General features: G+C 42.2%; 1 protein-coding gene across 8 annotated transcripts in view; it reads left to right on the top strand.

Annotated features, from left to right (window-relative positions):
* The first annotated feature begins 1,616 nt into the window (after positions 1-1,616).
* The window catches only part of GTDC1 (glycosyltransferase like domain containing 1), a 198,123-nt gene continuing 189,157 nt past the window's right edge, over positions 1,617-10,582 (top strand). For 7 of the 8 annotated variants that reach the window (XR_011152049.1, XM_069021295.1, XM_069021294.1 and 4 more), the window contains exon 1: positions 1,617-1,876. The gene's annotated coding sequence lies outside the window, so the exon portion shown is untranslated. Of the gene's footprint in view, positions 1,877-8,021; positions 8,842-10,582 lie in introns of those variants that run through there. The other variant, XM_069021290.1, reaches the window with a different exon arrangement.

Raw genomic sequence — 10,582 nt, 5'->3', positions numbered from 1 at the left:
TCTGTCCACAGATTACTGGCCAATTAGAACATGGGATTAGGGCTGCGGGACCCCAAAAGAGTATGGCCAAAGTCTTTCTGCTTGGGTGCCTCAAGTGTAGTTTCAATGGGAACTGTATATACACGGTTCTTTTCCTCAAAAAAAAGGGAAAAAAAAGTTCAAGTCTAAATTGCCTGCTTACAAATGAGCACTTCTACACTTGGAAAATAAATGCCTTCACTTCCTTGCCTCAATTTTTCTATCCATAAATTGGGGATGAAACATCCTGCTTGTCTGTGTTCCAGCACATGCCAGGGGCAAATTATTCAGCTGGACTGGAGGCCTCCTCATCTGTCACCCTGTCTGAAAGACACAACCTTATAAAATTATTTATAATGTGCATGATAAATATTAAAAAATTTTCGGGTCTTACCACTTCTGCCTAGGTAAAACCCATGAAGAACTGTCTGCTTTGTGACGTTTTCACGTTTCCATAACTTGGTAGTGTCAGGAATTTAGAGGTGCAGGACAGTGGTAAGCTATTGGAAAACAACTTTACTAGGATTCTTGAACCTAAAAACTTGTGAAACAAAACACTGCATTATCCTAAGGGTATTTCTCATGCAAATCAGCCTTCTCGTCACTCTTTCACAATCACTGATTAGCCAGAGTAGGAAAAAAATACATAATCCTCAAGTTACTGGTGTTGATGCTTCTCACAGCTGTATTCTTTGGAAATTCTGCTTCGTCACTCCATTAGGTGTTACTCATTTTGACTTCCTATTAAAAAAAAAAAAAAATGCTTCTGTCTACATACCAGAGATAACACCACGCTAAACTGAGTCAGCGTGACAAAACACTTCTGCCCTAAAATACTTTTGCTGGAAGGTTTGTTACTCGCTGTGGTGAAAAAGAGGGTTGATACACCCGCCTGTAACAATTACACCTCCAAAGGGGGCCACCAAGGAGTTGATCAGAGGGATGGAGCACCTCTCCAGCAAGATAAGGCTGAGAGAACTGGGGTGGTTCAGCCTGAAAAAGAGAAAGCTTCGAGGTAGTTTGTGACCTTCCAGCATCTGAAGGGGACTTACAGGAAAAATGTGACAAGACAACTTACAAGACCATGTCATGACAGGATAAGGGGGGATGGGTTCAAATTCAAAGAGAGGAGGTTTAGATTCGATATTAGGAAAAAATTCTTTACTGGGAAGGTGGTGAGGCACTGGAACAAGTTGCCCAGGGAAGTTGTGTCTGCCCTATCCCTAGAAGTGTCCAAGGCCGGGCTAGATGGTGCTTGGAGCAACCTGGTCTAGTGGAAGGTGTTCCTGGCCATGGCAGGGGTTGGACCGAGGTGGTCATTAAGGTCCCTCCCAACACAAACCCTTTTACGAATCTATTGTAATAATTCTATGATAACACCTGCTCAGCCTCTCCCAGGAGCTGCACCACCTGAAAAGGCTTGAGATAGGGAAAAAACACACACACCTCCTAATCATATCTAACTGGCAACCGCCCTGATTGTCACTCCTTTCAGCTGCTTCTCACAGAAAACCATCTTCTTTCGAATTGCTTTTATTTAGCCCACCTGGTGCACAACTCCTTGTTATATATTCTTCCCACCCCTCCCTACTCCCAAAACTCTTGCAAAGGGGCTCATCGCTTTCTTCGCGCGGTCTGTTTCCCGCCCCATCACTTCGCTCTGGGTTCCTTCTCCCCGTGCCCCGCAGCGGCAGCCGCGCTGTCCCTGGCGGAGCCCCCGGGGCCCGTCCCGCTGTCCCCGCGGGCAGGGAGGGTCCCCGGGCGGCGGGGCGGAAGGGGGGGCCGGCGCTGAGCTGAGGGAGGGGCCGGGACGCCGGCGCGTCGGTGCCGACGGTCTCCAGGAGGGAGTGAGGAGGAGGTGAGCGCCCTCGGGGTGGGGTGAGGAGCGGGGCCGCCCGCGCCAGCCGGGAGGGAGGGAAGGGGTCAGCGGGGCGGGCACTCGGCGGCAGGACCGGCGGCGGAGAGGGGGCTCCGGGCGAGCTCCGCCGCGCTGGGCGAGGCGAGCCAGAGGAGCCGGCTCCGCCCGCCGCGGCTCCCGGCACCTGCGGCCGCGCCGAGCACGGGCCCGCGGCTGGGCGGGGGAACCCGGCCGCCGTGCCCCGAGCGCCGCGGGCGGGCAGGGGCCGCTCCCCGGGGAGCCGCGGTGCCGCCTCCCGCCGCTCGAACATGGCTGCCGGCGGGGCCGGGAGCGCGGGCAGCGGCTGCGGCGGCTCCGGCCTCTTCCCGGGGCCGGGCGGGGAGCGCGGCCTGGCCGGGCCTGGGCCCGCGGGGGAACCGCGCCGCAGCCGCCGCCGGGGCCCGGGCGTTCGGAGGGCTCGTGGGGAGGGTGTTTCTTACAGACGCTCTTCTTTTCCCCTCTGCTTTGACATACAAGGTGTGCAGGGCAGGGGCTGCTTTTTGTGAGCAGTCAAAGGGAGCGGCGAAATCTGAACCCGGGTTAAGTCCACGTATCAAAATTAAAATGTTTATACGTGTAAGCACTTCTGCTGGTGAAGCTGTCTGGAAAAATTGCACCCTTAGTTTTGGCATTCCATCAAGCTTTATAGAAGAAGAAAAACAAAAACATTAAAAATACTACTTTTACAAAATGTGTATATTTTAGGATATCGGTTTTATTATTTTAAGCTAAGAATGCCATGGAACAGAACACTTTGCAGCAGAGGAGCTGCTTAAATATACTTTGTAAACATATCCCAACTTTAGGAAAGTGTGTCTGGGATGAATAGGACTTGGCAGGTCTGCACAAATCTTTTAACACATGACTGTGGTGACTGGAGTAGCAGACTGGAGGAGAGAAACCTTTTAAAGGTGCAAAAGCATATGCTTTCTTTTTTTAAAGAAGTGTAGGAAAGAGTTTGAAGCTTAATTTATGGTTCAGAGTTGAGCCCAATAGTCAGGTAGCAGATTTTAGTGTGGGTTATAACAATGGCTTAGCATAATTCAATAGAGCTATTTTATTGGACTCTATTAACCTGGTTAACCTTAAATCTTAACCATGACAGGATTTTTATGTAAAGAGCCTCTATACAAAGTACAACTTTGAATTTTAATTGAGGCTTCCAAGGCCTAATGTAGAGTGTATTCCTGCCTCATCCTTTTTTTCCCCTTCTTGAAAGTCCAGGTGTACTATAGTCAGTTCAAATGCTGTGAATCCAGATTTCACAAATCAATTAAGGGCATGTTGGATTTAAAATCAGTGCTTTTATTTGGGGTTTGTATGTATATAAGAAAGTGAAGGTTATGCTCAGCATAGTATAAATGTCTTGGTGTTTACAAATGTACAAGTATGCTTTGTAATTGACTTGTTTACAAACTTTATGGTCAATTTCCCCGTTTAATGATAGTGCCGCTGCAACCTAGGGAGAGAACTCTGCTCAGCTCAGGGTGTTGGTACTTTACAGGCAGAGCACCAACTTCCTCCCTCAGCTGATAAAATGCACAGTTTGATTTCTGGTACACCTGAATTTCAGTCTCCTGGGATTTGCCCTGGGTTACACACCTGTTAATTAACCCTTGTGGATCCCTTGCCTGTATTAGGATCGATACCAAGTGCAACAGGTGCTGTTGGAAAAGTGGTGCCTTGTAGCTTGCAAAGCGCCTGTGTTACAGCTGAAACCTGTCGCTTTTGCTGCTAAGTCACTCAGACGCCAGTGTAAAAGTTATACAACTTCCTTAACATTGTTTTAAAACCAGAGATATAGACATATTTTAAAGACCTAGCTGGCTGGAGGCCCATTTTGGAGTGGCCGGTAAAAGCAATAAACTATCCTCAAACATTTCGCTCAATAAAATTTGAGAATATGAAAACAAAAAGTTCCTGGTTTAGCTTTTTATAAATGTTTTCTATGCCCTGTGACTGCAAAGTGCTTTGAGCCCATAGCTCAGAGCCACATGCCTTGAGCATTTTAGGCCTCTGTCCCAATTTCCAGAACTGACTTTGTTCCTTTCTATTTTGATCAGAGCAGTGAAGGCTTGTGGTCTCTGACCAATGTCCTGCACTGGTGAAAGTGTCTAAATAGATGATTTTTATCATCAAAGCAGCACGTTTTTAGTGTACTTTCCTTCACTTGGGGTTCTTGGAATCAGCTGCTTGTGCAAAACCTGAATGGCTGTTGGAAGCTGTGATAAGGCCAAGCACTTCCTGACATAGAGAAGGCCGGTAGTTCTAGAGCCATCTGCTGTATTTAAATTCCTTACTGTCTGTAAGCTGGAATCTAACTTATAGAAAAGAAGTGAAGTGTATATGCATCTCATTGTTTGGCTTCACAAGATCAGAATATGTTTGTCCAAAGCAATCCCATGAAGTCCAGGTTGGGAGAGCCATGGTGGTAAAGCATCTCTCCTACAGCTGTTGAGCAAATATTTGATCTGGAACATTGTCTTGAATTCTCTCTTCCAGTTGCAATGAGGAAGTCTTGTCCATAGACTTGCGATGTTACCTGGTTAAATGAATGTGGTAACTACTGCTGCTATAAAAATTGGGTTTGCATATGTAACATATACATTCCTGCATGAACAGAACTGTGTTCTGTTGTAGGGAAACACACTGAAAATATATTTTAAGGTTTGGTTTTTAGTGGTATGCGTGTTATTCTTAGTTATAGTAGTGGTAAATGTTCAAGGCCAGACTGGATAGGGCTTGGAGCAACTGGTCTAGTGGAAGGTGTCCCTGCCCATGACAGGGAGTTGGAATGAGATGATCTTTAAGTTTTCTTCCAACCTGAACTGTTTAATGATTCTATTCTGTAATGCTGGTATAAATAACTACATCTTAGTGTTGACTGTTCTACTGCTTGAGACAGGAGCTGTTGTGTAGTGGGAGTAGTAACAAAAGCAAAGCAAATGATTTGCTGACTTGAACAGAGTGAGTCTCTCATTGTTTGGAATTGCTTGTCTAACTCACTATTATGTTTAATTTAAAAAAATTGCAAAAGTGAAGGGTAAACTCTAAATATATACACAAGGCTGTTAGGAACTCATGCAGCATGCATTTCAGAAAGAAAAAAAGCTGGCTACCATGTTGGTTTTTTTTGCCATTTGTATGTGAGAAATGTTCTCTACCAAGTTTGTAAAGCAGGAAAATCACTTTAATCTTTGGTGGCAGAATTGTTAACGAGGGGCTGTGGAGAGCCAGCCTTGGGCTGCCCCCAGCCATCCGTAAGCGGAGCAGTTATCGGTGGGGAAGCGGGGCCTGAGTGCTGCAAGGACACAGAACCTGGTGTGAATTTCACTTCTCCGTGGATTTATATCAAAGGATGTCTTAAACGTACACCTTAGCTGGCCATATTGCTGCATGTCAGATGTGAAAGTAAAAATAAACGTGTGAAGCACCAGGCAGAGTAGGAAATGTAAATCTGAAAACCATGTCTTCAGTCTATTATTGTAAATCCTGGACCTCATCTATAGGAATTCATGGGAGCATATATATGTTTTATTTTTTGATCAGCAATATTTCCTGTAGGCAAGAAATCAAAGATCTTTTCAAGTTATAAATGACAATAAGTAGGGAAGCCAGGATTTCAGATTGCTGGTATTTTGGGTACGAGTAGCTCTTTGATGTCCAAATGAGAATGGGAGGAATGTCTAAAATTAACAGTGAAGTATGTAACATTAATGATGAAATGCAGAAGTTGGAGGAAAACAGGCAAGGCCAGGCACAAAGTGTGGTTTGTTTTCTTTCCCCCCAGATAATTATTTTTTTAGGGTCAAAACATAGAACACGAGCAGTTGTGATACATAAATCCCAAAGTAAGTCAATCTTGTATAAGCAACTTTGATTTAAATATCTGTGTGTGTATATTACATATTGCATATAATCAAATGTGCAAAATTTATTACATATGTAATTTGCTGAATTGTAGTTTTGCTGAATTGTGAAAAAAATAATGTTAGGATGTCCAGAAAAAGGGGAGTTTAGTTAGTTTTGCATCTGAAAACATCTGTATGTATTGTGGCTCTACAACAGTGTGACCAGTGTGGCTTCACATGCTGTTTTCCAGTTTTGTTCCAAGATAATTTTTGGGCAGTCAGTGCCTGCTTGTGCAGCAGGTTGTCTGTGTTACTGATGCTCAATATTACAAGTATGAAATTGCCCTAAATGCCATGGGAATGTTTTCTTCTTGGAGGTGCAACAGTGGTTCTTAAGAAGGTCACTTTGGCCATGCCTCTGGCAACAGAAAATGTGTGGTGGTCATGGTCTTGATGGATAAAACACCATTCAGAGTGCAAGATTTCTTTCACAGTCGTTTTTAGAAGCTGTCATTGAGATAAAAACACACCCTTCGAGTTCACGCCTAAGTAATTGGATGCAGATTTAATATGATTCAGTGTTTTATTCCTTCTTGGGATGGAATCCATGTCCCATGTTGGGCATGACTCACCCTGGCAGGATTCAGTGGTCAAACATGTTGGAATGAAGGCTGAAGACTTTGCTGTTGCCATGCCTTATTTTCCTCAAGAGCTAAGAATTTGGGTTAATCCTCCTAAAGCCTAATAAAATGTACATATTAGAAACAGACCTGTTGTAAAGCCATTGTATGGAAGAACTTCCAGAATATCATAAACCTCTGTGCATACATGCAAAAGGAAATGTTTGGGAGTGCTTAAAACTAAGAATGGATGATTAGCCAGAGCAGTGGTGGTGTGACTTAGCTCCATTTCCAGACCACCTCTTAGAAAAATATCCCCTTTTTCCTGTTCTTTCCAATCAGTTTTGGGGGAGGAAAAAAAGCTAACCTCAGAGTTGAGTGTTAATAACTTTGTTGTGGAGTATGTGACTATATAAATCTTGAATCTGTTTTATTGGTGTTATTTACCAGGTGACACCTTTGTAAATAAAATAGAAATAAAATCCCTGTTGCATTGTGAAAATAAGGTGTTTTTATAAGTATCTTGCCCAGTATATATAATTAAACAAGTGATTTTTCAGAAGCACTATAATTCCCATCATTTTAAACCAAAAATCTTAATTGAAGTACAGCCCCTCATTTCATCTGAATCATATTTCCTATGTGTCTTTCTGCTTTAATATTTACTTTGCTTACAAATATGCCAGAAAACAAAAATTCAACAAGTAGTTGAACATATTGCATCTTTTATGTTCTGGTTCTTTTCAAGGTTTACATAAGGAATATGCTGTGAGATGACTTTGCAAAATAAGAAACCCATAAAAATCCTGTGAAATTCTGTGTTTTGTGATTTCCCAGTTGAAAGTTTTCCCTGTCTGACTGCAGGATTGCAGTTTAATACAGCAAATTTCAGAGTAAAACTTCTGTTTGATCTGAGTTAAAGTTCTCCAAATAAACAATAACATCAGCTTGTTGACTTTACAGAATAATTTCTTGTCCTGATCTTGCTTTAAGAAAACTTTAATGAGAAATATGCTCTTGTTGTTGTTAAGTCAGTTTTCTTCTTGTTGTGTGATTTAAATGTAAAGGCAAGATTTATGGAAATGACTGCAGGGTGGTGCTGGCCTAATTAGTCATTATTTCTGGCAAGGCATAAAAAATGGCTGTTCTTGTGCCTAAAACTAATAGTGTACTTTGTATTTAATCTGTAGGTCTTTTGTAAAACAAATGGTTGTGCTAAAAACTGCAAAATACACACATTTAAAGTTCGTATGCTATTATTTTGCATGCTGTTTTGGCATGTGATTTAAATTTTTCATTGATAGTTAAATTTACTATTATGTATATTTGAAATGTATATATCCTTTAAAAACCAGGAGAAGTAGCTGAGCTGGAATTTGTGGTAGAAATTTTTGAATTGAGTATGGCTTTTCTACCAGTGCCTATTCAAGGATTAAACACAAAGCACTGCAGTGCTTTATAAGAGTACTAATACCTATTACAAGTTTTTTTTGCGAAGAATTTTAGGATTATCCGTGTGATATGTTCACTCTTGGGCTGAGGGGTGTCTTTTAGGGCTTTCTTTTTGTAGGCCTTGTTACGATAAATTACCAGTAATTGGTATTTCACCCAGAAGTGACCCAGGTGACTTAGGAATTCCACCACCTTCAGCATGTGGAATGTCTGTCCTAATCAGGCTTAAGAGAGGGGGGGCATTAACACAGTAATGATTGAAACCTGCCTTCTAAAGGAAAATATTCAGCAGGGCATGTGACACGAATGCTCCTCTGTGCCTTTGCCCTCTCCTTGTCCAGCCACAGCTTTTGGACAACCTCAGTGACCACGGGATGTTGCTGAAGCACAAAGCTGCTCTTGCATGTTCTTCTCCGTGAATCCATTTTGTGATTAAACTTTTAAAAGTCATAGCCCCCAACATGCAACTGCAGTTTCATGGTAGCTCTGACATTATTTTACTATTCACGCTGTGAGTTTCATTCTATAGTAAAATGAATATTATATTGGCCTTTTAAGTTGGTTGTCAGTGGAGAATAGGGAAGCTACACTTAGAGCATCTGTATGCAATCTTGGCGACAAGTAGGACCCTCTGGAAAGCTGTTACTGTTGGGGCAGAACTAATCATTCCATGTGAAATTATATAAGGAGAATTAGCTCTGACTCTACCTCATTTCCTTTCATACTGCTGTGAAAATAAGCTTAGGAACGTCAAACCTTCCCTCCTTATTTCTCTAAGTACTTTGTTAAATACTTCTTTTTATTAAGGCTTATTTATTGGAGGTGCTAGAAGAGAAAATATAACTGTCTGTATTTCTAGGTGCTAGTGGGATGTGCATCCTTGCTCGATTTGGCAGTTGTGATTTCCTTCCCAGCACTGGATTCCTGGGATCAGTTGCTGTTGCCTTCTCTGTACCTTGATTTTATTTCACTGGCGGATCATTCTGAGTATTCCACATTTAAGGTAGCGTGCTTCATGTGAGAGAAAATTGTCAATCACAGCCTGACTGTGCTATTTAGAAAAGAGAGATATCAAAAGCCTGCTTGGAGCTCTAAGGAGCAGTCAGGTCACCTGCTGAGTTGCCTGGCAGGAGCCTAAACTTGTGCAGCCTTTAAGTTCAGGAAGGAAAACAGGGATCTCTGGAGGTCATTGCTCTGTGCTGAGGCCCTGTACTGTATGTGTGAGCATGTAGTTCAGTGTCAAGCCAGAGAGAGATGTACAGGCCATTCCTGACATGTTCTTCTTACTAGGTCTTAAAAACAATCAGTGGAGATTTGTGTAACCCCTCCATAACCTAATCTCTTGTTTAACTATCCCTAGAGGTAGCATATTTCCTCTAATACTATTCTAATTTTTTTCCTAACCTGTTAAGCTTCTTGGGTTGGTTTTTTTTTTTTTTTCCCCCTGCTGTGGATATTGCAGTAGTGGGGTGTGATTCTTGTAACTGCTGTTAACCTATTTTGAAGTGTGTCTCCTCTTTCTTACTTTTTTTATTTTTTTTTGTACTTGCTGTGTAACTCTCCCAGATTGCTTAGGTTTTCTTCTGAGCTCGTTTCCTATATCTCTATTGAGACCTGAACACAGTCTACAGCCTTAGTATCAGTGATGTACAGAATGAATCTTACCATCTTTTGTATATGATGCTCCTATCATTATTATTATTATTATAAATTGGATTTTTTTAGTTTTGGCATTTAGTATTAAAACTCCAGTTTCAGTTCTGTTGTTAATCCCTTAGTCCCACTTTTCTCAATTCTAACTCTGTTTCCCAGAATGCTTGCAGCATTTCCCAGGTAACTACCAAATTTTGCAACCATATTGTTCATCATCCAAGTAATAAATGAAAGCATTAAATAATCCTGCACTGAAAATGCCAAGAGGAAGAAGCTTATTATATTCAGAGTCCTGCAACCTGTTCCTTGTTGCAGACCCAACCTTTAGAGCTGGAGTCACAGAACAGCTGGGTTGTGCTCTGATTCTCTCATTGTCTTTAGGGCCATTGCTGGTCTTGGTTCTTTCTGTCTGTGCCAGTCTTGCACTGTGAAGCCTGAAACTGGCCAAATTAGATCTGACATTTTGTAGCTATAGGTGTTTAGGGAGGGAATTTTTAATGAGTTAAAAGAAAAAAGCTTGGAGAATGTTTTTTGTGGATCTGCACTCCTGGGTCAGTGATGACTCAGTTTCTCTGAGGGGTGTGTAGAAGTTATCTTTAATTATACTTCTGTGTCTGACCCATGAATGGTCATTCTTCATGGCTGCTAGGTCAACACTTTTAAAAAAAAAACTTTGATCGGTCAGGTCTGATTTGAAGTGTTATTTTGTGAAACATGTAGAGAAGGGAGGAGGGGAAGAAATGCTTTCTGCTTCAAAAACCTTTTCTTTATTGATACTTGTTTGGAACGTAATCTGTAGATGTGTTTCTTGTTATTCAGGTGTTTTACTACACCTGATGTGATCAGAAACACTTATCCTCTGCCTTTTGGCATTTCCTCAACCAAAGCAACTAAGAGATGCTGACAGAGTTGGGAAGTCACAAGGACTGTGGCTTACAGTTAAGGCAGATGTGATTGCAACATCTGTGCCTAGGAAAGCTGCAGTCTGATCTGCCTTCTGTCTTCAGGATTTCTGGGATTCCAGAAGCAGAAGTGGTGTAGATAAGACATGTCCTCTGAGGTTTTGAAAAGCTTCTGCTCAGATTGTAAAG

This window comes from Aphelocoma coerulescens, chromosome 7, assembly GCF_041296385.1.
Source record: "Aphelocoma coerulescens isolate FSJ_1873_10779 chromosome 7, UR_Acoe_1.0, whole genome shotgun sequence".
NCBI lineage: Eukaryota > Metazoa > Chordata > Aves > Passeriformes > Corvidae > Aphelocoma > Aphelocoma coerulescens.
Note: the sequence above shows the minus strand (reverse complement) of the source record. Positions and strands in the feature narration are given on the sequence as shown.